The sequence below is a fragment of the Akebia trifoliata genome, chromosome 10 (genome assembly GCF_017979445.1).
Source record: "Akebia trifoliata isolate Shusen 1 chromosome 10, ASM1797944v1, whole genome shotgun sequence".
Taxonomy (NCBI): Eukaryota; Viridiplantae; Streptophyta; class Magnoliopsida; order Ranunculales; family Lardizabalaceae; genus Akebia; species Akebia trifoliata.
Genome location: NC_141384.1, coordinates 26,669,148 through 26,677,062, shown reverse-complemented (window position 1 = coordinate 26,677,062; position 7,915 = coordinate 26,669,148). Strand labels below are relative to the sequence as shown.

The window sequence follows — 7,915 nt, the reverse complement described above, 5'->3', positions numbered from 1 at the left end:
AAGGAAATAACCTAAAGCGACGGTTTATAAGGTGTCCGTCACTAAATCTCGTCGCAATAAATTAAAATTCTGTAGTGATTACTTCAAAAATCAAGATAAGACAATAAGAAGGGGATCAAAGGTACACACCATTCTTGAAAGAAACACATAACAAACCTTCCCTTGTTTATTATAATCAGGCATTTCTGCCTATGACACTATATATGATGAGATGCATCTATAAAAAACTTATTTAACAATAATATATATAACATAATTCGACTAAAGATATATATAAAAAAAGACGACTGATATGAATTTTCTACAATCAAACAAACCTTCCCTTGTTTTTTTTCCCTATGTGAAATTCATCTTCGGATGAATCGTAACCAAGAACAACTGATCAATGATCGTCTTCTATTATTTGTAAAGCTCAGGGTTCAATAATCTCGGGGTAGGAATGGCAACGAGTGGTGTCGCTTTCTTTAGAAACAAACCAAACTTCTCCGAAAGATCCAGCTTAGTTCCTTCCGGCAATCGCCACTACCATGCGAGATTCATCTTCAGATGAATTGTAACCAAGAACAGCCTATCGATGATCTTCTTTGATTATTTGTAAAGCTCGGGGTTCAATAATCTCGGGGTAGGAATGGCAACGAGTGGTATCGTTTTCTTTAGAACCAAACCAAACTTCTCCGATAGATCAAGCTTAGTTCCTTCCGGCAATCGCCACTCAAATGAATGCAACATAGAAGCTAATACATATATTAGCATTCGTTCTGCTAGGTTAATTCCTGCACATATTCTCCTCCCAGACCCAAATGGAAGGTAACTAAAATTGTTACCGCTATAATCACATTTGATACCATCACCTAAAAACCACTCAGGTCGAAACTCTAATGGATTGTCCCACACTTCGGGGTCCCTTTGCATTGCCCACACGTTACAAAAGATTCTTGTACCTTGGGGGACGGTATACCCACCTATTGTGCAAGATAGGCTTGGGCAACGTGGAACCAAGAGTGGGAGCGACGGGTGTAACCTCAAGGTCTCCTTCACCACAGCATCCAAATACTGCAACTTAGACAGATGAGACTCTTCTACCATGTTATCCATTCCTACTACTTCCTCTAATTCTACTTGAACCTTTCTCATTATCTCAGGATGCATCAGCATCTCCGATATGGCCCACTCCAATGCAATTGATGCTGTGTCGGTCCCACCTCCAACAATGTCCTGTGAACAACATCATGAAGGTAAAGTAGCTGAAATTCATACTTATTGATGTTCTTATAGCTAATATTTGGGTTCTTAAAACTATAAAATTGATGGAGAAAAATATTGGGTGGAGAACAGATTATGGGGACATAACTAGTATAGTGTAGTTTACCAGGTTTTGTAATGTTGTGTAAATGTCTTGTAGTTTGTTGGCGTCCCGCAGAGTTGTGGGTGTGAAGGGGGCCGCACCCCCTCCCAGGGCTTGGGGGCGGAATCCCCAGCCCAAATCTTTGAGGGTTACTAAAGGGAGTTATGGAATATATTTCTTAAGGTGCTTTTTTCTATTTTTGGGGAGGTAGAAGCATTTAGCAACTCCTAGTTTTATAAATAGAGTATATAGGACTGTAAAAACTATAGGAAAGAAAAGAGTGATTGTTCTTGTTTTGATCCATGGACGTAACCACACTGTTGAACCACGTAAATCCTTGTTCTTCGTGTGTGATTTGTGTTTTTTGTTCTCTTCATTGCTTCATTGTTTCACACATCAGGCTTATTGTAATATGTGGCTCATATTGAGTAGAACACGTATATAGAGAAAGCAGACAGATGCTGGAGTGGAGAGAAGGGAGTATTGCGTTCCGAGCAGGGTGAGGAATGCATAATGTACCGAACGGGGCTCTCTCCGCTTGGAACGCATAACTTACCAAATGGAGCTGAACAACGACATCTTCCTTTTAGGATGATTTACTGTTTTATTGCCAAAGACGATTAATAGGTTGAGGGTGCGGGGGTAATACCCCCGTGATACGGCACAGGGATATTATTGGAATTTTCTAATACCTATTGTATGGCTAGGGTTTACTAAAAATTCATATGATATAACTCTAATTTGACATATAATGAAAATTCACCTCCTCGCTCTTATGAATGTAGGCACATTGCCGAACCACGTTAAATCTATTGTTCTTATTTCTTTCTTGCTTTTTTTTCTTTTTTTGTACTATTCATCATAATTGCCGCATGTAGCACAACAAGGCTAACCGCCAATGTAAAACTTCATCATCTCCTAACATGTATCTTGATCGGACATTTCGTTCCATACATACCTGAGGATTCTGGCTTTGGACAAAACAAGATTCGTTTAAGCAACCTCAAAACCATAAGGCTTTGAGGATGACGAGTTTATAAGGCTTCCATCTCTATCAGGTGGTGCCAACCCTACCACACTTCATTGACAAGCAACCAAAGCGGACAAAGCTGTATAGTTTAGTTCAACAACAAAGAGAAATATGTCTATAGTGTTGGAATGGGTAATGTCAAGGAAGCATGGATGATTCATTTTCGAACTGTAGTGCAGAACCATTCAAATGGACACCATAGGGATCTCTTATGCTGGAAAATGACTTATTTAGATGACTATAACTATCCATGATTTATGAGTTGATGGTGAAAATCAGCCTTGAATGTAATCAACTAATCTAGAGTTTGGTAGAGAGAAATATATATATACCATGAACAAGGCCTTGACTTGGGTTATAGTCAATGGTGCTTTATCATCCTTAACCTGCTCCATGGGCTCCAAAAGATACTGCAGAAAATCTTTGCTTTCTTTGTTTCGAGCTCCTCCGTCCGCTGCATCCACTTTCACCCCTTGATCTATGACTGAATTGAAGATCTGATCAAACCACGACAACAGTTTTTTTGATCAACGTTCGATCCCTTGTATATCAAACCTAGCAAGGACCGGGAAAAGATCAGAAACATTTGGTTTCCCCAACAATTCAACAATCTCTCTCACCACCTGCCGAAACTCAGACCCAAGGCCATCCCTCTCCTTCCCTTTAAGTGTACTGCCCCATAACATGCTCCTTATCACGTTAAGAGTGGTTAGAAACATTTTCTCACCAATGTTAATTGGTGTGCTTGTGATACTATTAGCATACACCTCTCTGACTGTTTGTCGAACCTCTTGTTCTCGGAGGTTGTAACAAGCATTAAGATTCACGTTACTTAGCATCTCCCATACAACTACCTTCCGAAGCATTCGCCACATTGGGCCATTCGGACTCCATGCGACGTCAAGCCCACCATATCTGATGGCTAATGCTGCAATGGGTGCATCACGGTTGGAGAAGGTAGCATCGTGGTCTCGAAAGACCTCTTTCGCTAGTGTAGGTGAACTAAATACGACGCATAATTTGTTACCCATTTTCACTTTCAAAATGGGACCATAAACTTTAGCCAATTTTGCGAAATATAGGTGAAGGTCAGCTTCAAGAAATGGGAGATTTCCAACCAAAGGTAAGCCTCTCGGCCCTGGTGGCAAGGTGGTAACTTCCCTTTCTTCGATTTTTTGCTTGCGCATGTATACCAAGAAACCATGAACACCACAACCAACACAGTGACCAACACACTCGCAACTTCATCTATACTATTGTTGCCATGCCACCACCATGACCACCCATCACAAACAGTACTCTTAATATTAGTAACAAGATTTGAGCTCATGTTTATATGCAACTAGAAGCTTGAAAATGTTGCGATTAAAGCATTAAAACAAGAGATTTGAGGATGGTTTGATCAAAACCTCACCAAATATATATAAGTAAAATTTGATTCGAGTTTTAGATTCCTAATATTAAATGTCTACCACATGCAGGACATAAAAAATGCACGTGGAGAGCTTCTAGTGGTTGAGCCCGAGGTCAAATTCAATTATAAAATTTGGATTCTGATCAAAAACTTTCACCCGATCTATTGTTATTCAAAAAGAATCTTCACCCTTACTATAGAAATGATTTGTATAACATTGGAACAGCAGAAGTAGCTGGATTATGGTGTTAAAAACTCGGAGTCAAACTTGACTCTTTCAAGTTGGCACTGTGAATCAACCACCTTATTGACTCGGGGAAAATGATTATTCCATCCTTCTTTTTTCAAGAAAAATTTAGCTGAGTTAATAAGTTTGAATTGGTTTAGGTGTTTTTTTTTATAGACAGTTATAAAGAAATTTGAAGATTAAAATTTTCTTTTTTTAGGATTGGTTAGACAGACTTGACCAGATTTTATAAATCAAAAGAGAAGGAAAAAATGCTGAAGTGACAATGAAATTGACATTTTTGCACACGTTACTGACGTGGATATGTGTATGGAACAATAGATTGTTTTCATCAAGATACGAGTGAGAAGCATCGATGGATATGTGCGCACCTCCCATGTCAGTAAAGCAACTTTGAGGTTTTCGGGTTAAAGTCCAGGTTACCCATAAAAATAAAAAATAAAAATCATTCCCACCAAGATTACCTCTCAATGAAACATCCATGTTACGAAACCAAATATAATGAGGTGGGGAAATCCAATAACAAGGCTAGGGATAGCAAACTTCATACATAATAAACCCTAAGGGGTTGGCTCAATGGCAACTTCAGACAAATAAGTGATTAATGCCCATAGATCGTGAGTTCGATACCCAATATAAGGATTAATTCCTCAAGAACCACCCACAAGGGCGCACCCTCACTTGCGTGATTGTGTGATGTGCAAGTATTGCACATGTCCTGGTACTAGTCCTTTGGACAAGACCATGGTCTATGGACTGGGCAAAGCCTAGAAGCACCCGGTCCGCTATCTATCGGATACCCAATTATCAAAAAAGATCAAATTCATACATAATAGATATATCCCAACTACAGGATTTTGCGATTTATATAAAATGAGATTTTGTGATTTTTGTATCTATTAATCTAAATATAACAAATTATTATTATTATTTTAAAAACATATGAACATATTTTTCCAATTGAGTTGAAATCTGTTTGAACTGATTTGGAGGGGTTTGAATTGAACATCCAAGTGGATGAGATTGAGTGAGTCAAACCAGACTCAGTGGGTACAGATCAAATACCAAAAACCGATTCCTAAACCAAGTGTCTGACTCAGAGCATTTCGTTTTCATCTTGTTTCTCTCTCTTCGTGAAATATTTGTATAAAATAGCTTAGTTGGAGGAATCAATGGTGGGTGATAGAGAAGTCAATGAGGTCATGAATGATGGAGGGAGAAGTCAATGGTGGCTGATAGAGATGATGAATGATGGGGCCCATAATAGGGAGTGCCCATTTTATTTTATTTTATTTTTTCAAATAGAGATGATGAATGATGGGCCCATAATAGGGAGTGCCCATTTTATTTTATTTTATTTTATTTTTTCAATGTGATTTTATTAAGCTATGGATAGAATAATAACTGGTGCGAGAGAGAATCTTACAAAACCCAAATGGAATAGAATCATGATAACCTGACTACGTCACATGACATACTCTGACGTGATAAGTGCTAGAACTGTTGATTTGTACTCCTTGTGATGGACAACTGCAATTTTTATGGGGATGTGCAGTTGGATATTTCGAGGAGTACAGATTTACGATTCTCGCACATGTCATGTCATTTCAAGGGAATCGATTTGAGTATGCCACATGGGATTTTAATGCTTTGAATATTGAATTCAATATTTTTGAAAATGACAGATTAGTTGAAAATCATATTATACTCCATTTTCTTGAGGGATTCTCTATAAAGTGGTTGAGATGTCCCAAATAATAGGCTTCAATATTTTTGAAAATGACGGATTAGTTGAAAATCATATTATACTCCGTTTTCGAGAGGGATTCTCTAACAGTGGTTCAGATGTCCCAAATGGTAGACTTCAAATCATCATCACCGTAGACAACTAAATTTGCATGAGCCCACTTCGAAAAGAGTCATCAAAAGTGTGCTTTAAATCTAAATCAAATTGCCAACTAAACGGCCAATTGCTTAAATTCCACCGTTTCATTCAAAATAAAAGCCTTAGGGCCTTAATTGGACCTATGGGTCAGGCCTTTGCATTCATTAAACCTACCTCCTTTCCAAGCCCATTCATCTACTAATGACCCACTTCACATACCTAACTTAAAGTCTTCCCTAACCCATTCCTATACCCAACTCAAAAGACCATTCACTCTAAACCCAATTATCCATAAATAACCTTTAAACCATACCCAAACCCACTCATAACTTAAAGCCCAAATCCAACAATCCAATCCATATTCATTAACCAAAGTCAAGGTCCAATGAAGTGCAAAGCTCATTCTCACAAAATTGTCATGTATCACCACTTTATTTACTCTCTCAAATCTAATAAATCTAACTTAATCACCACTTTCAAAAGCTACACAAATCACTCTCCCACCATACCACATGTCATAACCTAATTACATCATTTTCTCAAAAAATCACCACACAAGTCATCCACATGTTATACCACACCCATTCTCCTTGATCAACTTACCTAATCCACCAAAAAGCTATACATGATTACCACATTTCCACATGTAACCATTTCTTTCACCCTCCCAAGATCAAACTACCTAACCCCATCACCATAACCAGTCTCTCAAACAACCACCTCACCTCCTAACTTGACTTTCACTCCATCTAAGGTATGAGTTGAAAACCCCCAAAAACCCATTTTACCATTTTTGCCTCATTTACCCTCCATTAGCCTCAAATTTCAGCTCTATTCTCTTAAAACTTCATGTCATTTTCCTTCAATATCTAGTCTTGGACCTTTTTAACCTTAAAAGGTATCCAAAAACTCTATAAAAGCCCACTCACTCCACAAAAATCTCATGCTTGAACTCTCCTCCTCAAACTTCTTAAACTCTTTTTCTCATATATCTCTCAATATCCGAAGTTTAAAATCACCCCTCTCTTAATCTAGAATCTTTACAACATCCACATCTCAATCCCCAATCTCTCTACACACATATTCAAGACTCAAGTATCATCATTTGAAGATCAAAAAGAGAAGACATCAAAAACAAGGTAGGTTGAGGATGAAATAATGTAATAATTTCCCTTTTTCCTCCCTCCATCTTCCCTCCTCTTCTCTCCCTTCTTTCTTTAATTTCCATTTAAAATCCCTAAGTTATAATGAATACCCTCCTCTACTACTGATAGATTGGCTCTAGATCAATCGAAAGTGTAAGAATTAAAGCCATCTTCCGAAAGAAAACTTATTTCTTTCTTTTTCTAATGTTATATACACACCTTGCACCTACTACTCAAATTTATTTTAAGGCTAAAGGCATTTGGGTCCTTCTTTCCTAAGAATGAGCTCATAACCATCAAAACCTGCTCTTTTCAAAAATGTATGATCTTAAGACAAAAACATAGATCTGGTCCCCTCTTTCAATGAGATGATGCTCATGATGTAGGCCAAAATCAATGTCTCTTTTATGTTTAAAGGTAAAAATCGTGTTTTCTCATATTTTTTTTTTTTTAAGCAGCCATGTTTTAAGGTTGCCTAAGGTGGAGAAAGAGAGGTGTCTAACATATTTCCCACTCTTTAATTGAACTCCTTACCTACACTCTAGCTAGGCCTTGTCTTTCTCCATACAAAAATCACTACAATGCCCAAAACCAATTTTTCAAAATGATTTGCGGGTAGTGATTCATATTTTTTTCTAAAAAATAATTATGGTGACTCCAAATCACAGTATTGATCTTTCGGACTCGAAAATCATATAGCTACAATCACCATCATCGAAACCTCATCCCAAAGATTTGGGTTAAGTTAAATGTATCCATTTTTTCTATCTTAATTTCCACATATATCTAGAACCAAAACCTATATAAAACATAGGTTTTGGCTTTTATCGGTTCCATTTTCGTGTATGC

The 7,915-nt window shown here is 37.6% G+C and overlaps 1 pseudogene; it reads right to left on the bottom strand.

Annotated features, from left to right (window-relative positions):
• Nucleotides 1-116: 116 nt before the first annotated feature.
• On the bottom strand, nt 117-3,705 carry LOC147393496 (7-ethoxycoumarin O-deethylase pseudogene; annotated as a pseudogene).
• Nucleotides 3,706-7,915: the final 4,210 nt, after the last annotated feature.